At 41.4% G+C, this 26019-nt stretch overlaps 1 long non-coding RNA gene and 1 pseudogene across 2 annotated transcripts in view; both read right to left on the bottom strand.

The window, feature by feature from the left end:
- LOC123613622 (uncharacterized) overlaps positions 1–26019 on the bottom strand; it is a 520235-nt gene that overhangs the window by 31126 nt on the left and 463090 nt on the right. The gene's annotated exons all lie outside the window — the stretch shown is intronic.
- Positions 15299–26019, bottom strand: part of LOC105083124 (small ribosomal subunit protein eS8-like) — a 36375-nt pseudogene continuing 25654 nt past the window's right edge.

The raw sequence follows: 26019 nt of genomic DNA, 5'->3' as shown, positions 1-26019 counted from the left end.
CAACCTTAAGATGAGTATATTACCATCCCCAGTTGGATGAGGACGCAAGTAGAGAGCATGTAAGTAATTAACCCGTAATCATAAAGCTGGAAAAAAAAATCAGAGCCAAGGTTCAAATAGGCAGCAAGCAACTGAGTCAAGAGTCTACACTCTCAGCCCACAGCCACCATGTCCTAACCCTGCAAAAGTGGAAACTGACTGCATAGAATAAAGTTACCCTGACAGTAACACTCCAGGGTGCACTCTTTTTAGGAGTTCATTCCAGACACACAGAGCATGTGCTTGTGGTCATTACAGTGGTGGGAAGTTTATACTCCATTAAGTAAAATTGTGATGATTGAAATATTCCTTTATACTTGGAAGAATAAAGGAAGTTCACTAAGACCCCAAAGATATTCCAATGGGTGACATTTAGATGAACTAGAAATAAATTCTACTCTAGTATCTGTTTTGTAAGCCAGTGTGAGTAACACTTTCTGAGGATAAAACAAGTTAAGTCTTTGAAAATGCGAGGATTGAGATCAGACAATTGCATATGGATTAGAGTTAATTCCTAAGTCTTAGACATGGAAATAAGCAATACGTGTGAAGTGCAGTTTCTCTACACTGGCTTCAAAAATCATACTTTTTTGTTAAAAGTACGAAGAAAAATATCTCTGTTTCATGATTAAAATTAATCGGTATGATACTGTTGACCGTATTTGACATTTTGAAATGGTCTTACAAAGTAGGAGGAAAATGTCTTTATGACTCTACATCACAGGAAAAAAGCCATATAAATAAATAATGAATTTAAAACACCTACAGTGATCTGTTCCCCCCAAAAGTATAGGCAGCTCTTGTTTACTCATTTTATCTTTGATCTGGGGAAACAGAGGGAAGGACCTTGACTGGCACTCTGCCTTGTCACACACCACTCACCACACCCAGTGTCGTGTGAGAGCTTTTCTGTTTTTGCCACATTGAAACCCAGTGTCGTGTGAGAGCTTTTCTGTTTTTGCCACATTCCGTGAAGCCCAGCAGAGAACACGCTGTCGAAGGCACAGACAGAGGGCAGGGGGTGGGTCGCGGTGGGGCTGGAAGAACAGAGAACAGAGGCTCACCGTGGGCCAACCCGTCTTGTGACTTAGGACGAGTAATTTAACACTCTCATTTTCTCCTTGTAATACACAGCATCTGTGCTTCAGTTTTAAAGTGTAAAGAACAAAGTGTACCTGTATTTCTGCTTGGGAAACACATTTCTTCTGAAAGTATGCGTGAACGATTAGACTAAAATTGCTTGACGTCACTACCCCTTGGTAGTTGACGTGACTGCCTAGCATGGGAGGTTCTGTCTCTTTCCTAACCAACTTCATGGAGGTTTTCCAGCCATAAATATTTTTATACATGTAACATAAAGTCTAGTACTTGGAGTTAAAAGATGAGGGTATCACTGTATCTCTGTCATACAAATGAAACCTCCACTTCCTCACTGTTAGTTATTTTTCAAAGGACAATCTCATCACAGAATTATTTGTATATATGAAATGAAATGGTATCTGTGGAAATCACTTTGTGAACTCTAAAGTGAGAACAGTAATACTGAGAAAATGAGCTAACACCCGTATAGTGTTCATTATACACCTGCCACTCTTCTGAGCACTTTACATGTACTTTTTCATTCAACTCCATAACAACCCTATAAAATAGACAATACTAGTATTTCTATTAGTGCCATTTTACAGAAGAGGAAGCAGGCACAGAGAGGTTAAGAAATCTGTCAGAGTCACACAGGTAGTGACAGAGAGAACATTAAACAAATTTTATGTATTCCTCTCTCCTTTTATTCCAAATGCTCTACATTAATTCTGAGTGGACTCACAGCTGAGCCATAATGAATTTCAATCTCTGCCTGAATCTATTCCCATTCAACTTATATTTAACGGTGACAGTGATGATTATGATAATCATTAAATGTTAGCTGTGATTTCTGTGGCTCGAAGTGCAACACACTTTACTCTAGTACGTGATTTAATTTGCTGACCTGCCATAAACAGATCAGTCTTTCCGAGGTCTGGCGTCAGTGAAATCCCCAAATCATGGTATATTTAGGAGAATTCCTTCCTGCCAACCAGGGACTCTGGAATGGATTTCCAGGCCTGCCACCTAGACTGACAATTCTTTGTGTGTGGTTCACATGCCAGGCTTCCTGCACTGGCTCCTGATTGTCATTCTGGTTTCCTACTGAATCTGGATCCTGGTCCTAAATGCTATCACAATAGTGGACATTCGTTCCTTTACTTTTGGAAATGAAGTCTTAATTTCCTCTTGTGAATTTCTGTGTCCCGTTGTGCACAGTCTTTTTTTTAACACCAAAAAAATCAAGATGCCTTTTTTTCCCTAGTTGAAAGTGTTGGTATGACACAAGCTGAGCCATGTGGGGACGCCCTGTGCAGACCCTTGCAGAATCACTGGCATCAGCTGTAGCTCCTTTATTCATGGCTGCAGCACACTGATGAGATTGTTCCCAGTTCTTGCTTCTAGATTCCCAGAGCTGCCTGCTCTCTGCCTTTTCCTAAACCTTATCTTCAGTTTTTTAATTTGGTCTTTGAGCTACCAGATGTTCTTTAATAGCATTGCTTTTCTGCTCATGCTAACCGGAGACAATTTCTGTAGCTGAGAACTGCCGATCCCTAACTAATATGCCCACTGAACTGTGGTCCTGTTACTCCTGTTTGTTCCTGTGAGCACCCTCTATAAAATGGCAGGACTGTACTGCCAGTATTTCCTCCTCCAGTTCTCCCAGCCTCCAGTGACCCTCCAGCCACTACCTGCATCCATCACGACAGAGTCCCTGTGAACTGTGACTTGATTCATCACTTTGCACTAAAGACCATTACTCCTGGGAGTAAAAGCTACCATCTACTCTCCATCTCCCCATCTGACCCACCTAGAAGGAGCTTAAATCCCGCATGCCCTTGGGACCTTGTGATTCCAAACGCTGAATAAATATTCAGCTTCTGCTGTGTGCAGACCTCAGGCGCACTGCCTCTTACCCAGGAATCCTGCAATCTAAAAACATATCAAGGCTTACAACAGAAACGCCCCGTTCACTTCAATGAGCAATCGTTCATACTTTTCTGAATATTTAAAAACATCCTTTTTTTTTTTTTTTACTTTAAAAGAAACTTGATATCATCTAGTTCATTGGTCTCATTTTATAGATGACAAAACAGACGGCAGAAAAACTAAGCAGCAAGCCCGTCACACACTGAGGTGACTGGCTGAGCTAGACCTACTGTTGTCTTTTTTTTTAATTAATGTAAGTAGGCTTGATATTGTCTCATATACTTTGAACACTTCAGAAGGGTCTTTCTAAACTAAGATCCTGTTTTAGTACAGTTAAGTTCTATGTTTCTAAAACATGGTAACTGATCAGTAATTATTGACTACATTGCTGTATTAATTTATGAATGAACTATTGGTTTCCTCATTCTCTCTCACACATGAAAGTTAGAAGGTTTGAAGCATATTCTGCAAGAGCGATCGGTTTCCCAAATTGTCAAGGATCTGGACACAAGTAGGTGGGTGAGAAGAAAATCAAAGCACCCACTGTCTAGGCAAATCTTTCCTTCACTTTCAGAGAGGATAACCTAAGACGGGTCTGCAAGTCTAGAAATGGGGGCAGATGTGTTCTCTTAGGTAGCTCTCTTCTTCCCAAATGCTGCTGCCTAGGTAGACAACGAGCTGAAATTTAGAAAGTGCTTTCCTTTGGGGAAAAAAAGAATATTTCCAGTTGTGAATAATTATAGGTCAACCAACAGTACAAGGGACATAAGATGAAGCTGACTTTGTGTCCTCATGAAAAAACTTGTCTCCATGTATAACAGTTTTTATGTAAAATATATTCCCTTTTCCGGTTAGCCTCCTTATAAATGAACTTTTGTGTCCCGATTCATTTGTAGTGTATAGACTCTCCATATGTAACATATCGACTGTCAATAGAAACGTCAAACCTTTTCCACCCTTGACAACTATTAGTTGTTACTGTTTTCAAAGAACAGTTCTATATCAAGAGTTGTACAACTATCAGTGACATAAATGTCATGTATTTATTTACCTTTAGTTTACAAAAGAAAATACTGTTTAAAGACTATCTTTATATATAAAAAATAAATAAGAAACAAATTTCTTCTGTACAGCACAATGTCTTGTAATAACCTTTAATGAAAAAGAATATGAAAATGAGTATGTGTGTGTGTATATATATATGGCTGGGACATTGTGCTGTACACCAGAAACTGACACATTGTAACTGGCTATATTTCAGTACTAAAAAAGAGACTGTCTTAAAGGAAGTTATATGCCTTGCTCAGACATAGTGGAAAGAAGGACAGGATTTTCATATTGGACTCATATCATTGTGATTGACTTGAATAAATGAATGGAAAAAATGATGGGATTTTGTTTATGATTTTCTGTTGCTTTTATAATTTTATAATGCCTATTGCTTGCAGTGGTAAGAAAGAAGGACCAGGCAGCCAGTGCAGTCCAGGGTGGATAGCTACATCACTCTACGCTTCTGAAACTCCATGAGGGCACTCCCTTAGGACCTCTGCTTCTTGCCAGCTCAGGAATGAAGAAGGCGGTTATGGAAACGGGGAAGAGAATAAGGAGGGTAAAAGAAGGACTGAGTTTACTTTTGCTTCACTTTGCACAATCATTGGTTACCGTGGCTGCTTTAAACATTCTATCATTCAAAGGACAGGTGAGCCCTTTCTTGCTCCTGGATACTTCTGCTGACAGTACAAAGGGTAATTAATAGCAAATGTTCATGTGTCTTCAAAGGGATGATATGGAAAAATATTTTATATTTTCTTCTCAAAATGGGGCAAAGGAAGCATAGCAGTAAATGTGATCAATTATGGCAGCATGATGGCAGGATTTATTAATAGTCTGAAGGACTCTCATCAAGTTAAGCTGCTACTCAGAGGGAATATGGAAAATCCATTAGAATGTCAGAAAGCATATATTGTGAAGGCAGTGTTTACCAGCAGAGCACACTTCTGAGCAGGCAATTACATAACAAGGACTAGCTTTGATCCTTGCTGCAAGACATCTCAACAGGATTTGACTTTCACAAACTTCACTTTTGAAAATAAAATTACTGGCATCCTGGCAATGGTGAAAATGAATAAGTGGGTAGAGATAATGCAGAAGTATTTAGTACATCACATTTTAGAAAATGCTGAAAATTCTAAAATGCTAAAATAAATATTCAAACAGCAAGAAGTGATATCATTATGAATACAGAGGTCTTTTTCCTGAGAATTGTTCTTTATCATGGAGTAAGTATTTTAAATATTTCCAGATATAATTGGAAATCTTGTCTATCTCCTTATTAGCATCAGATACTTGCCAAATGTTGGGATGTAACTGTGTCAGCATGATACTTAATTTATAATCAAGGTGATTTACTTCTCAGTGATTGCAGAGAAACAAGCAGCGTCACGACCAAAAGAGCTTCTCAAAGTACAAGTAAGCCCATAAGTAATTTTTCTACATTCATTTTCTGTCGAACTCTTTCAGTCCAAATATAGATCAGATTATTTTCAAAACACCATTGAAAAAGAAACAGTTTTTCTATTCACCTCTCTTTCTTATTTTAGCTTAGCTTAGTTTTAAATCACGAAAACTAAAGCCTGACGAATATTCAGAGCAAACATGAACAAGTATCCTGTGGTGCAGTAACTGTACTTCTAAGTACATACCCGGAAGAAACATCTGCATATGTGCAAAAAGGGAACATTTATTAATTCAAGAATGTTCATAGCTTGACTGCTTGTAATGTGCTCATAAATTAGAAAGTGGGTGAATAAATCGTGTTACCTTCACTCAATAGAATATTATCCATCAGTTGAAACAAAGGAACTATGGTGATATTCAACAATAGGAGTGAAAGTCAAAATCCATCAATCCAAAGATTACAGTATAGGAGGAAAACTTTTTTTCTACAGAATTAAAAATAATTTGAAAGCTATATACTTTCATGAATGCATGTAGACATAGTAAACTGCATAAAGAGGAAATTTAGTGAATAATGAAATAGGATTCAGAATGATGCTAACTTCAGGTTAGCGGAAGGCCAGGGACCGATTTAGCTAAGATAAATCATATGGTTATATAGAGGCTATTGTCAAGGGCTTCCTAGATTTTGCTTTAGATTTATGAATGGCACTTCTATTGTAAGAAGATAACTAGTCAAATAAGTGAAGGAAGAAAGGGAAGGAGAGAGGGATGGGGGAGGGAAGAAATGAAAGGGAAGGAAAGGGAATGGAATGGAAGGGGAAAGGAGGCTGTGAATAGACCCACAATGAGAGGGTGGTGTGACCCCAGAATCACGATTAATCCAATTCTGTGCATCTGTAGAACAAAAACAAACACACAAAAACAACACTACTATAACCAAAGTACAAAATCTACATACATAGAGTTGGGTTATTTTGGTTGAAACACTGGATTTGAGTCTTTAGCTTTTGCAAATTGAAAAGAAAAAAAAGAAATCAAATTGTACACTATAGTGTCTATTTAATCAGATATTGAGGGCATTTAATGAATACATTTGATTTTTGCATAAAGCACCTTAGGTTAAGCCTGTTTTGTGCTAAGCCTGAGTCAGTATCATTTGATTATTTATACCAAGGAATATGCAGCTCAGATACTTTGGCCACAGTTCAGGGCCACCAGCTGACCTATGAAATGACACTCTGACTCCATATCACCCTGATTTAGTGAGCAAAGGAGTTGTCTGGGCGTGAAAGGAGGTAAAACTGCGGTCCATCAGAACCTCAAGTAGGAGCTAACTGAGGATAAAAAAAATGCATCCCCTACGGTTAAAAAGAAGTAAGTGCAAAGGTTGCTGTGAAGCAGTTTTATAAAGCAAAGTCTAATTCCTTTACAACTTCTATTTTGAATGATATCACAATTTACATAGTATTTGTTGGGGAAAAATGTTATTCCTACATGCAATTCTATAATATTTGAGAAGCCAAGAAATTTTGCAACATTTTACACTTAAAGTGCATTAACTTTCTGTTAATTTGAGTGATATAACGCTCATAAGTATCCTCTAAATAATAGATTACAATAAAAGTGATCTATTCTCCGTTAAAAAAAAGAAGAAAAAAGCAAGTGTGAAAATATAGGTTGTATTAGAAACCACATGGATGGAAATATTTCAGACATTCAGACATGCACTTAGCCTTTGACAATTTTAGCCAATTTAACTTAATACACGTAGATTATTTTACTTTCTCAGTGTTACCACCATCGCTTTAAATTATAGACGACTTTCCAGGCGCCATAACTGGTATCCTTTATCATAGTGTCTTTGGATAATGGGAAATGTCATATAAAAGTAAATTACTGATGTGCTCAGTTCTAACCTAGCATTGGAAAGTAAAATCCTAAGAAACATAGTTTTTGTTTGTTCATTGGTTTGTTTTGTTTGCAGTCAACTGAGGTTAAATGCTGGCTGATGGGTTTGTTATGCAGTCACTTATTGAACATATCCAGGTGCTAGTTATTGCTTGGTATTAGCTACATGCCTGAATGTAACTAGTGTCTTCAGTAAGTCAGCCTAGACTCTCCAATTGGTCCTAATCTCAATGACAAGATGGGAAGACCAGATTACTAAATTACTTGAATTGAATTTGCAACTCCCTTTAACATTTCCTTTCTGAGGAATATTTAGGAACCATTTCCCTACATTACTCAAAATGCACAGAGGGTCGAGTATCAAAACCAAGATTATTTTCACACAGCTGAGGACTCACTCCTCCCACTCACATATACCCCAGCCCTCAAGTCTTCCAAGCGCTCAGTCAAATTAATGAATGGGTCCCCCAGGAGGGCTAGTCACTTCCTGCTCTGTGCCCCGACAGTGGCCTGTACTGAGTTTGATCATAGTGTGTGCCTGTCTACATCCCCCTGACAAAGACAGTGGCAGGTGTCTGACATCTCTACTTCTCCGACTCAGGTTGAGTTCTGTGGTCCATCTTCTGCATCCCACACACAGCTGCTGAGTGTTCCTGGAGAAAGTCACACAGGAAGACCTAACTGTGACCATGCAGTCACTGTCCTCAGCCTCAGGGTAGCTGTGCGCTGACCCTCTTCTTCTCCTCTCGGGCGGTACTTCACTTTCATCTCTGCAAGAACGCTCCCAAAGCACCTCTTGGGTCCTCAGCACTTTTACCAAACTCCCATCTGCCCTCATTCTCAGCAAATAACTTTATCCTTTAACTTTACAGAGAAATTAGAAAACAAACAAACAAACAAACAAACAGGAATTCTCTTCAATTCCTGCTACCAAACATGAACCTGTCCATCTCTCCAACCATCTTCTTCTCTTTACCAGCTTTGTAATAATCAAGATATGTTTGCCTCCTCAGATCTCAGATCAAAGGTGATGAGGTGGCATACATCTTGAATCACCTTCTAGGTCAAACCTGGCCCACCTGCCTCTCTCCTTTGCCTTTAACCTTTGCCAACTTCCCCCTCAACAAACAAACAAACAAGAAGCCCCCTGTGCCCCATGTCTTCCTCCAGCTAACATTCTATTTCTCATCAAAATGAAATAGTTGTCTACAGTCACTACTATTATTTCCCTATATCCTCCTTCTCCTCAATTCACAGGCAGTAAATATGACCTCTCTGATAGGATGCTTATGATGATGAAATGAGGTAATCAGGCAACTAGCACAAGAAAAGGTGACTATTACTATTCATCACTGCTATTTCAGGGGCATTCAGCAAGGGCGATCCCTCTTCTCTTGAAACACTCTCACTTCCAGAAACAATGATCCGGGCTCTCTGCCTGGTTCCCAGGCTTCCCTGACACTTCTGCGTCTTCTCTTATTGGCTTCTCTTCCTCCACCTGATGAGTTAATGGGAACTTCTTCAGGGGGGTATGCTCTCAGGCCTTCTTTTTGCTTCATATGTTCTCTCTCTAGGAGAAATATGTGTTCCCATGGTTTCAGTGACCATAATTTTGCTCTGTGGGTCAAAGTACTTAGTTGCAAACACCCACATACCAACTAACTTAAGGAGAAAGGGAATTTATTGATATTCCAAAGCCCATAAAGTTTGAAGGAGGGTCAGAGAGACAGGCTGTAAAGCTAATCCCAGAGACAGTACTCATACTAGGAAGATGTGTCAGTGAAATTGCTAGCATTTCCTCTGAAGAGTGGGAGACCCCGCCACGATGCTGCCCCGTACATAGCAAGTTCCTCCCACTCCTCACATATGCACCCAAGTCTCCCAAAGTTGAGTCTGATTAGAGCAACATAGGTCATGTGTCTGTCCTCACTCAGACTGCAAAGATCAACAAATGTAAATTTCCTGATTCCTAGCTGGGGAAGACAGAATTCATAAGTATGGAGATTACAGAAAACAGGGAAGAGTATTCTCAGACTTTAGGTGACCCGAAGCGGCCAAGCTCCATGGCGGTCCACTCTTACCCACCTGACATTGATATCCTTCTTCCAAGCAGCAAGATGCTACCACCTATCCCACTGCAACTAATGTGCAATAAACAAACATACCATCAGCTTCCTGAGAAGGAAGAAAACATGTGACAATCACAGTATCTCTGGTAGGACCAAGGACTGGGCCTAGTGACTTATTTCTTCTACTGAAAAATGAGTTCTCCAAAAAGCAGAACCGTTGTGTGAAATGTCTTAACAGTGAATATGATATTCCATGAAGTCTATCAATTGTGGTGCTGGAGGAGGGTGAGCATGGAGGCAAATATAAATCCAAATTAAGCATTGATCCTACTAAGCACAAATTTCTATTTCACAGAGGAAGCAGCCCTACATAATTAATTTACCACCCCAAACTGAACAGCTTCCCTGGGGTAGAGAACCATATTGGGAATTTAAGATTATTTCCTGCTGCAGGTAAACTGGATAATCAGCAGTTGTAGTGTCCAGGTCAGCCCTGCTGTGGGGAAGTTCATCTAATTCACTGTCTATGGCCATTTTATGCCTGAGTGTACTGGGTGGACTCTAGGGTAGCTGGGAAGAAGTCAGACTTTCAACCACAAGGCAAGTCATTTTGTTCAACTGATTACTAACAGCCTGTTCCATGGTGGAGTACTTTTACAGAGTATTCACTTGGTCATTAATTCTTTTTGGGGGGGTGGTGGTATTTACTTAGTTTATTTATTTCTTGGTGGAGGTACTGGGGATTGAACCCAAGACCCCGTGCATGCTAAGCAGGCACTCTACCACTGAGCTATACCCTCCCCACCTCAGACTATTCACTTGGGATGCAGATATTGTCAATCTCTCAGCGCGCTTTGAGAAGTAATTCCATAAATCTAAGCCCAAATCTCCTTTTCACCAACTTTTCCAGTTTCTTCAATCAAGTGGCAGACCAACTAGTTAAACTTTTGCTTATTACTCATGAATTGGTATAAAGCCAGCTTTCAGCCATCTCTGTTCAGACTAAGCAGAACATAAAATCTGCCCCTTGAACTGCTGTGATTTGAGAGGATTTTCCTTTTCTTCTCTCATTAATGGCCATCGCTGAATGGGTTTCATGTAACAGCACCCCAGCTGTGGTTAGTGCCAGCGTACCACGCCCAGCGAACTGGGCTCCCATGATTTCCTTCTCAGTCTGTTTGGGATAGGACCTCCTCCTGAGTTAGAAAAGTAAGTTGATAGAGGAGTGTTAGTGGGAAACCAGGAGGGCACAGGGACTGAGAAGTTACAAAGATTTTTCTCCTTGACCGAACTCTAGTCAGTCTCCTCTGATCCCTCTGCTTGACGAAGACTCAACTATGGCCAAAAGGACTGCAGATTCTCAGCACAAACTACTTTATTCGCCACCTACACACACACACACATACACACACACACACATACACAAACCACATTAAAGGACTTGAACAGCACTAGCATAATTTCAAACAGCTCAAGGCTGCACCCCTAGGATGAACTAACCCCCGTAAAGTGGCTGCCTAAAGGAAAACTCAAGGCTGCCCAAAGAATGCAGTGTCTGTTCTAGGCAACACCCCACCGAGTAGACCTTTGACCTTTCTTTCATAGAGCATTTACTAACAAGGGCTTACGATTGTAAGTCCTTCCTCCATCCGTTGGAGATAAACACTATCTCCTGTGACTCAGACTTTCCTACTGATTTCCTACTATTGCTCCTCTATCAACTTACTTTTCTAACTCAGGAGGAGGTTCTACCCCAAACAGACTGAGAAGGAAATCACTGGAGCCCAGTTCACTTGGCATGGTATGCTGGCACTAACCACAACTGGGCTGCTGTTACACGAAACCCATTCAGAGATGGCCATTAATGTCTTCTCAATGTCTTGAAAGTCATGCCTTTGAAATGTACTCAGCAGGAAGGACAGCGCCTCTGTCCCCCAGTCTCTGTGGTAGGAAGGAATCCCAACGTCAGTAATTACCAGCTAACAGACACCACTGGCCTAAGTGCATTTACACTGACCAGCGCTTTGTCTTTTTTCACCTCCCTGGCTCTGCTCAAGCCTCCTCCAGTCCCCTCTCTCCCTCCTTCATTCCACCTTTCTGTCCAGTCACGTTTGTACAAATTGAAGTTGAGGTCAGTTTATCCCAAACTCCCTTCCCTCTTGCAATAATTCTGTCGTATTAAGGCTTGACATGGGCTTTATACAGCACCTTCTTCTGCCACAGATACTTTAGGCACAATGGGATTAGCTGTCATAGGGCCCATTGGAGGGTTGTTTTCATGGAGTCTGTTCTCTTATCTCTTACTGAGGGTCCCTTGAAAAATGGCATCCTTTTGAGTCCCTTGGCAAATCAGCTATGTCGACAACCCAAATGTGGTGATAATTTTCTCCAATGTCCACAGAAATCCACTGTACCTCTTTTAAAGAGATTTACGGGGTCCCTTTGGAATAAATTACGGTGCAGAATTAGAGATGTAATGCAGTTCTGAGATGAGGTGGTAAAGGTGTGCTGCTGTTTGCACCAAGTGGAAGCCAGCTGTTCCTGCTATTCCCGTTGTCAGGACAGGAAAAGATATTTCCCATGTCAGTGGCTGCCTTCTAGGTGCTATTCCAAGCCTGTTCAGGTTTCCTCGTGAAATAGGACTGAATCTAGAACAGTTGTGGAAGTTAAAATTAACACCTACTTAAATGTAGGAAAGTCTAGCGTCATTCTCAAAGGCCCATCTATTTACTGTGCAGGCGATACACGCTGGTTGAATGAGGAAGTGAAAGGCATCCTTTTTCATCTTGCAGAACTGAAACTCGGTACCCGCTATACAATAGTCCATGTTTCCCCCCTTCCCTGGCAACCAGCTTTCTCTTCTCTGCTTTTATGATTTTGACTACTTCATCTGGTTTTAACTACTCCTTCGGTGAGAATGTAAACCCCTATGATTCTACCTGAGATATGGTAAGACTGTGGTTTTTAAACTTAAAGGCAAAGAAAAGGTCCAAGAACTTCTACTTGACCTGCCATAATAGAGTTTGCCCAATGGGTTATAAATCCAACCTGTGGATCATTCCAGTCGCTCATTATAACTATTCCAACTATCAGAAGGAACTAGGGAAATGGCAACAATATATTTGCAAACCCACAGGGCCTACCCTAAAATATACTCAGCCAAACTCCATTGTTATGGACTGAACATGTCCATCCCAAAATCCATACGCTGGAACCCTAAACCCCGATGTGAAAGTATTTGGAGGTGGAGTCTTTGGGAGGTAATTAGGTTTAGATGAGGTTACGTGTGGGGGCTGAATCTGCTGACACCTTGATCTTGAACTTCCCAGCATTCAGAACCGTGAGAAAAAAATAACTGTTGTGTAAGCTGCCCAGTGTGTGGTATTTTGTTACAGCAGCCCAAGCTGACTGGGACACCCACTAATCACCGGACTCCCAATAAACCCAGCGTTTTTAGTGAATTACAGAAGTGGCCCAGCCAGCAGTGTAAACTTGGGCTTGGTGTCCAATACTCAGTGAAGTGTCTGGATATTTTTCTTCCTCTAGGATGGCTGGCCTCTTAAATGGTGCAGGTCTCTTAGGGGAAGAGTAACAATAGCTAAGGTTTATTGACTGCTTAATATGTACAAGGCACTTTTCTAAGTGCTTTAATGCATTAACTTATTTAATCCCCTTCCCCAGTGATTGTACAAACCCCACTGGAATCAGCGAGCTCATTTCAAAGGCAGTATCTCAAAAAAGACGTCAAAAGCTTACCAAGAACAACACCATCATACTTTTCAGTAACACTGAGTCCCTCCGTCCCAGTGCATTTGTACCATTAGCTGTGTTGCAGTCTTCTGGGGCTTTGCAGGGAAACAATTTGGGGGTTTGAGTCACTACCCCTGATAAATTCACTCCAAAAGTGTCCATACTTTATTGGATTGATCTTCTATTTTAACTCAAGGAATTTTATGCCATCATTACTTCATTCAGTGTAAGCTATGCTTAATTATGTATAAGTTTTAAGCAACCAACTGAGGAAGCAATTGAAGTTTCTGACTGACTCTACCTGAAGACCATAGGCAACAAGGAGTGACTAGAGGGGCATGAAGAAAACTGGCTCCCCTTGCAAGGTACTTATCCGAGGGGTCTTGAAGCCTAAACAGACTGGAAAAGAGGTTCCATTTTGCTGGCAATTCACTCCATAAGGTTTGGCTATTTAGGATTCTCCCAAATGCCTCCTTTTTGATTCCAGCGTCTGACTCCTTTCCATTTAACATGCTGTTACTAAGAAATCTGACAAAGAGGTGAATTCAAGCTAATCTGAAATTCAGCAATCCGGAGCATCGGACAGGATGTTTTCATCTTAACTACGTCCATCTAGCCTTTGCAACAGATCCTTCTGACAGACACAGCAAGTCCTCGATTCTCTCACTGTGCCTTGAGCCAAGACTTTAAAACTGATCTTATTCTCTGCCACGAGTTCTGCAGTGCAGCTAGAAGCAGCCAGCCTTCCTTGTTTTCTTTGTAGTCCTTCATCCTCCCTGCTCATTTTTTATCAACAGCTACGTGTTTTTCCTAAGCCTTGTCTTCAATAGCCATTTCATTGTAGAAGACCCCTTTAAGTAATGCCTTCCTGTGCTCTGCCATTAACCACCAGCATTCGCAGTTTCTGTCCTAACTAGACTGTCAATGCCTGAAAACCCAACCAGGCTAAATAACCCATTCACTGATTTCCATTTCCTTGAGGGCTTGTTGCCTTTCCTGGGACCAAATACTCTATTGGTCAGGTTCATAACTGCAAACATTAGGAAAAGATTCTGATTTATTTAAGGAGAAAATTAATTTGTAAAGGGAATTCTGGAGCTCAAGTACATGAGGGAAGAGCCAGGGGGTCAGATTCTGAAGCTACCCATCCAGGAGCAATGACCTACACCAAGGGGGCTCCTCTGGGGAGGATGCCAGGACCTTGCCACTTGGAACAGATGGCTCTTAGGACTGGATGCCTGATGCTCCACTCCCTTCCTTCCCTCCAAACTCTGAAAGAACCCCAAACTCTGTCATCACATGTGCCAGAGTGTCTGTCCCTCCTTTCAGGATCACGCCTTCACAGTTCTAACTTTCCAATGCAAACCTCCAGTGGGTTCAAATGACTGGTGAAATCTGGGTCACATGTCTGCATCTAAAACTGCAAGAGTCTGGAATATTAATATTCTGTCCTCTGTCCTTGAGAAGACAGATTAATCATATGAAAAGTTACCAAAATATGGGGAAAATATTCAGTCACCACACATGATAAACATCCACTACATATATGTTAAGGTCACTGAAATTGATATCATCAACTCTGTGGTAGACATTACTAGCACTCACACACACACACACACACACACACACACACACACACACACAAATGCTTCCTCTTCCTGAAAAATAACTGGAACCTGCACCTACCTCCTTCTGGAAGTCAGCAGAGGTCGTGTAACTTGCCTTGGCTGAGGTAATGTAACTGGAAGGACAGAACCTCCTGGAGCTGATACGCCCTCTATGTATTCTCACCTGGCCCTGCTGAGCACTGAAGACCCCATGGCGGGGGGGGGGGGGCAGCATCATAACAAAGTGAGGGTGCAGTCAGCCTGGGTGTCTGAGTAAACAATCTGAAAAGGCTCCCTTCTTGACCTGCAGTGGGCATGTAGCAAAAGCAAGAAATAAAACTTGTTCTAGTTTCCTGAAATTGCGCTGTGACATAATCCAGTCCCTGCTGACAGACAGGAGCCCAGGACTCTCCTCTGACTGTCCCTTTCACACCATACATTCCCAATAGCTTACAAGTCATGACACGAGACTGTCACAAGCACTTCAAATGCAACACGTCCACAACAGAACTCATGAACTCCATAAACTCGCCTTCCTCCAGTGTCTCCTGCCTCATTAAATCCTCCAACAACCATACGTTTGCTCAATCTAAAAACCTAAGGATCTGTCCTGATTTCTCCTCTTTCCTATGACTCACATGTTGCCCATGTCCAAGGGCTATAGTTTTCACTTCTGTGTCTCTCTAGTCCTGGACTGTACTTCCAATAGCCTTGTCCAACAAAAGCATCATAGCTCACATTATTTAATGAAAAGCCTCAGAGCTAGTTCCCCACTTTGATCCCTGCCTCATGACCCAGCCTCCATGCTACAGCCAGCCTGGTTCTTTTGTTGATTTGTTTGTTTTAAATACAGATTTAAAACCTCTTCATTAAAACCCATCAGTGGCTTTTCACATCTCTCAGTGTAAAGTGGAGATTCCTGACCCGGATCTTTAAGGTTTGCACGGTCTGATCTTTTGCCCATCATGTTTTCACAGTCTTCTCTCGGAGAGCTGCCTGACACTCAGTTCTAAAGACGGTCTATCTGTTTCCCCACCTCAGAGCTTCTGTTCCTGCTGTTGTGTCCTCGATCTGTGGCCACTTCTCCAACCACCCAGTGCATCACAACTGCACCACCACCTCTGCTTTGCGCATCCACTCACTGTAAAGCCCATGCCTTCTCTGCAGCTCTGCTCCACATTATTGCCTCAGGAAACGTGCCTTCATGCCTTCATCCTCCAGACCAGTTATATTCTCCCAAAGTAGTTCACACTTAATGTTCACTCCTGCCCTCCTCTTGTTACAACTTATCTAGGGTTCATTTTCTCAAAATAGGCTTTATGTTCCCTGATGAAGAAAATATTGGCTAACTGGCCATTGTTTCTTCAATGCCTAACACAGCATAGGCCACCAGTAATGTTTTTCTGAATGAGGGTTTGGATTGAGCGAATGAATGAACAACACCTAGAAAAGGCTTTTAAAGCCTTAGCAGACTTTCCGTCTTTTCAGTTGTTCTAAGTCTATGGCCAGCTTTTTTTTTTTTTTTTTTAACTTTGTGGATTTCAAAATGACCATGTCCTTTGTTGTTTACAACGTGTTATTTGCTCGTCTGTTCTTTATTTGGTTTGATTTGTTCTACTTAGATCCAGCTTATAGCTCGCAGGGAATCACTTTGGTTTCAGTCTTCTAAATTCTTCAGAAACCAGGGGTTGGCTTGTTTAATTCTCATACCTCATGCCAGCATAGAATGCTGACAATTTTTCGGATTCGAGTATTTGCAGTATTTATTAAATATCCTCGGAGGTAGAGAAAATGCTGATACTTTGATTTTTTTTGTCCTTGAAGTTAAAGAAAGCCTGTTTTGGACTAAAAATATCTGCAGCTTGATCCATCTGAATGTCCTCATCCTTAGATTTGAAAAGCATTTCAGCAAATCACTCAAATATAAAACCCTGGATTTGAAGTAACATCTATCTGAAAATTGTTTTTAGTATTTAGTATGACTGATGATATCTTGTTCACCAAAACTCTGTTGTTTATATTCCAGCTACATAATCTTTTTATATAACAATCTAAGTAATGAGGTAGGAAAAATGGATACATTTTCATAGAGATTAAGTCAGGTGCAAATGCATCTGAAGCATAATGTAGGAGGGGGTTTAGAAGCCCATTCAAAGAGTCATTTATGAGTCTTCCGGGATATTTGGTCTCCAATCAATAAATCATGAGCCAAAGGGGTTTCTTAATGAGCATCTTGTCTGCGACAGATAGTAGCAATTTGGCAGGTCCCTTAGGTGATTTTTTTAAATGAATCCAAATCCTCCGCAGACATCTCTTACTTTCCAACACAGTGTTTTTTTTTGACGGGTCCCTGGAAACCGTCATTATGTGTTCTTCTATATCGTGTTGAAGAGCTGAGAAAACGCTATACAAATGCAAATGTAGGGGCATTAATGGATTTTCTCTTGAAGCTGCCTGGATATTGTTCAGAGAAATAAGAAATAACAAGCATCGCAACAAACAGCAAGGAGGAGGAAGGAATTAGAATGTATTTACAGTGGGATCTGCTGGTCCATTTTAAAAGAGAACTTTGGTATAATTATAAAGTAAGATCTTCAGGGATTTTTTTTTTCTCTCTAGGAAGAGATTTTTAGAAGACACAAATTTTAGGTTTAAATATAGAGTCAGAAATTACTTGGACCTTTCTTGTGGACAAGACCATTGAGCTACTGTCCTGAGTAGAGTAAAGATCCTTTGAAGGATTTTATTCCAAGCAGAGAAGTCTTCACCCTGGCAGCTTCTGAAATAGTTGTCATCTGAAACCTCTTCAGATCCCTCTTGAGGTGAACAAAATTTCAAACCTGATCGGTATGTCTGCTTTGCTGACAGTAGTTCACACTCAGGGAAGACCCACGTTGTGTTCCTTCTGTTGCGCGTTATTGGATATGTCACTATGCCCCGGGGGTATGAACTCTTCTAGAGACAGGACATAGGCTCAATACATCTCAGCGTCTCCATTTACCGTGTGTCTCTGATTTTTTTTTTTTTTTTTAAGAATAAACACCTTTAGTACATGGGCTAAGGTAGGAGGGAGGGTTTATTGGCCTTTCAGGGCCTCGATCTTCCTCAGGGAGAACTCCAGCTGCTTGCCCTCTAGCACGTAAGCCATTTGCTCGGCCACACTGGCCTGGTCTTGGAGCGAAGCGTGCAAGAAACCCCCTTTGCTAGAACTGCTCCCCCAGGACTGATTTGGGCATTCTTTTTCCTTTCATCATATTTTTTCTGAATTTTCTTTGATCGTTTTTCGTTGAAAATCTCTTCCTCCTCGGGAGTCAGCTTGGCCCCCTTCCCGCGGCCCGGGGCTTGGTGCGCAGTGGGGCTCGGCCCATCCTCCGCGCGGTGTGCTGCTGGGAAGCGCCGTGCGGCTCTTCACCAGGGTCTCGGTGCGGACCAGATCGCCGTCGGCTGCGTCGCAGACAACATCTGTAACCCCTGTCTTGGGTGTACACGCTCGGAGCCCCAGGAGAAGTTCCCCACGTCCAGCCTCGAGGCTAGGTGCTTCCCGTTGCCTCCCCGCACACGGACTGTGTCTGCCGGGCCGATCTCGGTGTCGGCCGCGGGGCATCCCAGCTCATACATTTCCACTTCTTGGACAGGGCTTCCTCCTGCCCCTGGCCTTGCGGCGTTTGTGCCAGTCGTCCCGAGAGATGCCTACACGTGGGAGCAGGGGGCGCGAGCCCGAGCCAGGGCACCCGGGACCCGGGCCTCGCCAGCCCAGCGCCCGGCACCAGCGGCTGCACACTCAGCTCTCCAAGGTTGTGTCTTTGATTCTTTGACATCTGGGCCTTACTGGTCCTGGAGAGACCAGCTCTCCCACGGCTGGCCAGTTCTAGAGGGAGGAAACGGCTGGCCTGAGAGCACCACTTTCCTGTGCGAAGCGACCAACCCAGAGCCCACATCCCAAACACCTCCTTCAGGGCACCATCCACCTGCCTTCATCACACCAAGACCAGGTGCCAGGAAACTTGAGACAGTCCCTAGACCCCAGCACTTGCTGAAGTTATTCAGACCAGCCAACCCTAAACATGCTCACTCTGCCTCCCCCGTTTTTTCCTATGGAAACCACAGTAACGGCTATGGCCCGTGTTTCCTGGCCCCTTCTGTCTCCTAGCTAATCCCTTGGCTTCCCCACGTAGACCCCACAGGATGACCTGCCCCCTGTCCTCTGGGATCTATAAGTTTAGCTATCTATCTTTTCAAGGACAGGCATCCTCTGGTCAGTTGGCTTCCCCATGCCTGAATAATAGCACATCCTACATTTTAAAAATGATATTCCAGGTTGCACATATTCACAGGGACACTGATGGTCATTCATTTGGTCTGAGTAGATATCCCCATCCTAGGGGGTTTAAAGGAGTCAGCAAGCTCTCTAAACCAAAACGACCTGCGCCCAACCTCCTCAGGTATAGACTGGTCATTTTAATTAGACTATGAGTGGCATTATTTGAGAGTGGGTCACCGAGTCATTCTCCCTTAGCCATCGCTCATAAGAAAATCATCTTAACTTTTAGGGACCCTGCAGAGCACAGGATGTAAAGAATGGGCTGTACTATGTGGATTTACGAAGGAGTGAGGAGAGGGGAAAGATCCTGGAGTGTGAACCCTGAGCAGCCGGGGGCTAAATGGGGGAGGGGTGAGTATAAAAAAGAGGACACATGGGCACCAGGGAAACTTCTATGGTTTCACAGTTTTAAATAAGGCCCAACCTTGGCATTAGGTTATCTTCACACACTTCACTTGCAATTTGATATTTTTCTAAAACTTATTCTTTTTTGGTAGCACAGCCGTCTGTTTTTGTTAGAAGAGATCATGTACAGTAAGTACATTTTAATTTGCTAATCCAGGGTGCCCTGGCCCCACTCAAAGAAAAAAAAACAGTAAAGTAAAAAATGTCTTCTACAGATGAGGGAAAACTTGCCAGAATTCAGCTCTCAGGAGAAAAAGCTTAGGGTAGATTAAAGGCTCTGGTGATCTGAAAGGGCAAGGGATTCAGTGCCCAGAAGACTAAAGTAAAGAAAGTTCTGGAACTCAGGAGCTGCTAACAAAGCCTCCTCTCGTGTGCAGTCCTCTCCCTGATCTCTGGTGGAGATCTGGCTTGATCAGCATTCCACGGACACTTCATATTTTATGTCCTGCCTCATCACCTACACGTTATTCTCCGCACAGGAGCCAGAGTAACTCCATAAGTCAGGTCATGTCACTCGTCTGCTCACAGTTTCCCGATGACCCACATAGATTCTAATGAGAGTCAAAATCCTGGCATCGCCTACAAGATGCTCTACTTTTTAAAGAATAGGTCTGAACTATTTCCTCTCCTTCTCCTCCTCACTTCCTTGGCTGCAGCCACTCTGCCTTCCTTATCGTTCTAGAACGTTCCAGGCATAGCCTTGCTTCAGATCTTCTCTACGTGTTGCTTTCCGTATCTGGAGAATTATCTTCCTAAATATCCATCCGTACCCAGGCAACTGGAAATAGCTAGAAACAAATATGCAGCCTTACATTCTCGAGGTCTTTTCACAAATGCTGTCTTCTCTCTGAGGCCGCTCAGACCACCCTCCGTTAGTTAACTTGCAAGTTTCCTTTCCTTTAACAGATATCACTAGCTTTCTCCCTTTCTTTATGGTTCTCAACATTTACCAACTTCTCACACACCACATATGCTGCTTATTTTTATCTATGCCCTGTCTACTCCCACTAGAATTTAAGACACCGGAGGTAAAGGATGCTGTCTTTGGGTTCACTGTCTTACGCCCCATGTAAAGCACAGTCAGTGCCTAACTTATATAGGTCTCAGAAATATGTGTCAATTGAATAAACAAAAGACATCTTTTAGATGCTTGAGATACAGTTAAACATGAATAGCTATTCCCATTACTGAGAAACTCCAAATCCGGGTGGGTGGCAGAACGAGTATCTACTATACACTTTTGTAAATCTGAGTTGTTGGACAAAGGCAGGGTGACTTGTACCAGAGTAGTGGTTCTGAGGGCTCTTAGAGCTCCAAGAATTGAGAACAAAATGCCCTTCTCTTTCTGAGGAGGTAGCACCTCTCCTGGTCACTGAAGGATGGCAGTGACATGAAGCCATTGCAAATATGATGAATGGGCATCTGACCAGCCAGAAACAGCCCCGTTTTAAATACTCACAGCAACTGAAAATTCAGAATTCAGATGGGTAACTGAAAATGGTTATTCCTCTTACCAAAATGCTGTAGAGATACTCTAAATAGTGCTCCTGATTCATTTATTTAGATTTGAAATAAAAAATGCAAAACTCTAGTCATTATTTACTGAGCTCCCAACAATGTGTCAGGCACTGTGCTTGGAGCTGGGAGGAAAGAAGAGATAAAGGGGATGTAATTTCAAGGCTGCAGGAGCACAGAGTACACCTGTCTGCTCCCAAGTAATTTTAATAATAGAATGGCAAAAGGCTCATTCCTTAAAACCTCTAATTAACATAAACTTATTAAAGTTGAATGCAAATTCTTCATGAAAACATTTGTCACCAATGAGAAGTTTAGGAGCAAGCACTGATCGTGTTAAAGCAAGGCATTATCCAGAGGTGAATTTCTCTTGGTTTTCCCCTATGCTTAACCTCAAAGACACTCCACTGTTAGAACTCACTTCTCTAACAGTATGGCTGCCATATCTGTATCATCTAGGTACACAATGTAATTTCCCCCAAGCACACCACACCCTGGGCTAATTTAGTTCATCACATTATTGCGTACCTGCTTTGTACACACGTATCTTTCATTAAATTCCCTATTCACCTGTTACTTCTGTGAGTTACCCCCTGAATTCCCTAGCTTGTCACTCACTCTACTTGCCCACCTGTGCTTCTGTGTTTTGTGAAATCATTTAACTAATGTTAGTTGAGTGCTTCCTCTGTGCCAAACCCATCCTAGTGGCTGGGAATGCAGATGTACACAAAACAGGAAGAAAAATTCATTCCTGCAGGACCTGGAATGTGGATTATGCCAGAAAGAAAGAAATATGCTGTCAACTGGTGATAAGTGCTATTTAAAACAAAGTGGTGCAACATAATTGGAGCCCTTCTCCAATTTCCTCATTATCTAGAAAGGAATGGGGTAATCACAGAAGGAAGCTGAGGAGAGGGCATTTGAGCAGATCTTTGAAAGGAGTGGGTCATAAAAAGAAGTAGTGGTAAATCATTTCAGGCAGAAACACAGGTAAAGGCCCTGAGGCAGGGCCATATTTGGGAGATCTAAGAACAGCAAGTAGGTCAATGTGTCCTGAGCACCATGATGGTGGAGAGGAGGCGGTCAGAGGGAGAGTGCAGGCTGATCATCGTGTGCTTTTGCCATAATAAGGACTTCAGAACGTATTTGAAGAGTGATGACAAGCCACAGAAAGTTTTGGGACATGAGAAATACACGAGCTAATTTTTGTTTGCAGGATTCCTCTGGACATTATGTAGAGAAGAGACTGTGCACAGAAGTAGAAACAGCGAGTTCAGAGGGAGATTTAGCCCTGCTGAGAAATCATAGTGGCAATTATTTTATATTTAGTTGTTTATGGCTTTTGACTGTAAATTATTTAAAGGAGGACCTTGATTTATTCATTTTTTTAATTGTCAGTATCCAGCAAGTGCCTGGCACTTACTAGATGTTTAATAAGTGCTTATAGAAGGAAGGAAGGAAGGAACAATTGACTAAATAAATAATGAATACAATGATTTTAGAAAATATTCAAAGCAACTCAGATGGGAAAGTGTTCCTCTTGTTAAACAACAATACAAAAAGAAAAGGCTTCATTATTTTTTCAGTAAAAGGCACAATTTTTTTTTTTTAATTTTAAAATGGAAAATGTTGGATGCTACGTATGTTCCAACACCCAAAATGAATGTGCAGTCATGAAGAAGGCTTCATTCTGCAAAAACTGACCAATTGGTTTTACGGGTTCAAAGAAACAGGAAGAAAGAATGAACCACATTTATTGGATGTGGGAAGTGTTTCTAAATGAGAGAGAAATAAATCTTCCTTCTCTCTTAGTGGGTGGCACTGTGCTCTTTCCAGCTTTCAGAAAGTCAAGGTCATTGAGCAGATGGTCCATTCTTGGGGTGGAGGAAAACGAGATAAATCTCTCATCTGAAATTTGTTTAATTTGGGAAGAAAATTTTCAGTTTCACAGATGTACTCAAGATTGGCACAAAAATAAGAACATGTTGAATTTAAATCAATTGCTCTGATTCCTTATATTTTCTGTTAACTGTTAGTTCAAATGCTTTTCTGCTATATTTGGCAAAGTCAAAATAAAGCATAAACTTTAGTCCTAAGTACAATGATTCATCAGCCCAGAAGCATGTAACAAGATTGTGTTTGGAACTTCAATTAACAACCCCAGTTCAGGCCCCGTCGCAAGAAACTAAATATCAGGATGATCGATTTCACTCATAAACCAATCCTTTGGACAAGAATTTCAGGAAAAATGAGCAGTGTCACTGTGTCTGAGTCACTTGACTATATTGTAAAATTCAAAAAGAATTAAACCATGTAATTCACGCTGTCTGGAAAGATGTTAAGGGTGTGTTGATTGGTATCCACATTCAGAGTGCACATTCAGTGCTGTCCAAGCACGTGGCAGACATTGAAGAAACTTCTGCTTGGAATGTCCTTAATCCCTGGCATCCTGCATTACAGTCTTATTTTTACGTTGCCTATCGGATCTGTTTTAATCTTAAGGTATTTGTTGGCAAATGAAAATTCTATTTTTGAGTTGTTCAGGTGGAAACATTGGCAGTCTCCTTAATTCCCCTTTATCTCACATACTCTGCCTCTAATTCATCAATAAATCCTGTCAGCTCATCTTTAAAATAGATCTAGAATCTTCCTGCTTCTCACCCCTCTGTTGCCATCATTGTCTCCCTTCTGGAGACACCCTGCCTCTAACTTCAGCAGCCACAGGGATGCAATTAAAAACTATATCTCTCCTCTCCTCAAATTCCCCAATGGTTTTGCATCACAGTAAAAGACAAAGTCAGTAGATTATAAGGCCCTATGTGATCAATGTCCCCTAGTCTCCTTTACCATTCTAACCTTATCTCCTATGACTTTCCCCTTTCTTCACTCTATGTGAGCCATATTGGCCTCTTCAGTGTCTCTGGCACAAACCAGATATACTCACCTCAGGGCCTTTGCATGTACTGGTCTCTCTGGAGTGCTTGTCTCCAGGTATTTGCACAGCCCACTACTTTACTGCTTTCAGGATTTATGGAAATGTCACCCTCTAAGTGAGGTTACCCTCTCTAAAATTACAATCCCACACACATGTCTGTCTCCCTTCCCTGCTGTAGTTTACTCCTGGTATTCACTCCAACATAATATTCTGTGTATTTTATATACATATGGCAATTGTCTTTTCCCCAACTAGGACAGAAGCTCCAAGAGGGCAGAGATTTATGTATGCTTACTCCTCCATCCCCCAGAAACTAGAATAGTGCCCAGCACACACTACAGATGTAATAATATTGGTTGAATTAATTGATTAATTTATTATTTTGAATTCTCCTTGTCCAAATACATTTTGTCTACAAATAATAGTCTATGAGACTTAATTTTGGGTTTTGCCTAGATAGAGCATTTGTGAAACTCCTTGGTCCTTTTGCTTCAGTCAGAAAGTGGAAGTAAGAAAAAAACATAAATATTAAAAGTGAGAAATTTAGCCTGAGGAGAAGGAAACACAATATGCGGCAAAGCGAGTAAACCAAGAGGCTTGTGTTCCATAAGCCTTTATTGTAACTTAGGTAAACCGCAGGGACTAGAATGGACCACTCAGCAAAGGTAAGAACTGAGTCCTCTTCCCACATCTCTATCCCATGTGTACATCAGATCATTGACTCAGATGCCTAAGAGAGTCAGTTAATCCACATGCAATGAAGGCGCTGAACTAGCTGACTCCTCAAAGCCTTTCTTAAGCTCTACTGTCATGAGTGCTATTTAGGAAAGAATTTTTTTTTTTTTAATAAAATAGATACAGCACGACAAATCTTCACCATCAAAAGGAAATTTACTGTAAGAATATTGAGTATTTTAGAAAAAAATTTAAAATATTGAAGAAACAACTCTTAAGAAAGGATGACATTGGATTTTGTAGCATCATGAGTTTGTGGGTCTTTTTTTAAATTCATTTTTATGTTCTTTTTCACCATAAGTTACTACAAGATATTGAATACAGTTCCCTGCGCTAAACAGTATAAACTTGGTGTTTATGTATTCTACATATGTTAGCCAGTATCTGCAAATGTTGAACTCCCAATTCATCCCTTCCTACCTCCTTCCCACCCACTGGTAACCACAAGTTTGTTTCCAACATCTGTGAGCCTGTTTCTGTTTTGTAAATAAGTTCCTTTGATTTTTCTTTTTCTTTTCTTTTTTTCTTTTGATTCTGCATATGAGTGATATCATATAGTATTTTTCTTTCTCTTTCTGGTTTACTTCACTTAGAATGACAATCTCCAGGTCCATCCATGTTGCTTCAACAGCATTATTTTATTCTTTTTTATGGCTGAGTAATATTCCATTATATAAATATACCACATCGTCTTTATCCAATCATCTGTTGATAGACATTTAGGATGTTTTCATGTCTTGGCTATTGTATATAGTGCTGCTATGAACACTGGGGTGCATGTGTCTTTTCAAACTTGAGTTCTCTCCAGATGCATGCCCAGAAGTGGGATTGCTGGATCATAGGGTAAGTCTATTTTTAGTTTTTTGAGGAATCTCTATACTGTTTTCCATAACGGCTGCACCAAACTACATTCCCACCAACAGTGTAGGAGGGTCCCTTTTCTTTACACCCTCTCCAGCATTCATTGTTTGTGGACTTATGAATGATGGCCATTCTGACTGGTGTGAGGTGATACCTCATTGTAATTTTGATTTGCATTTCTCTGATAATTAGCAATATTGAGCATTTTTTCATATGTCTATTGGCCATTTGCATGTCTTTATTAGAGAATTGCTTGTTTAGGTCTTCTGCCCATTTTTGGATTGGGTTGTTTTGTTGTTGTTGTTATTGAGCTGTATGAACTGTTTATATATTCTGGAAATTAAAGCTTTGTCAGTCCCACTCTATTTTAGGATAAGTTGCTTTACCCCTTCTTAGTACAGAGCA

Source organism: Camelus bactrianus, chromosome 8, assembly GCF_048773025.1.
Source record: "Camelus bactrianus isolate YW-2024 breed Bactrian camel chromosome 8, ASM4877302v1, whole genome shotgun sequence".
Classification (NCBI taxonomy): Eukaryota; Metazoa; Chordata; class Mammalia; order Artiodactyla; family Camelidae; genus Camelus; species Camelus bactrianus.
The sequence above is the reverse complement of the archived record's forward strand: the minus strand, read 5'-3'. Positions and strand labels throughout refer to the sequence as shown.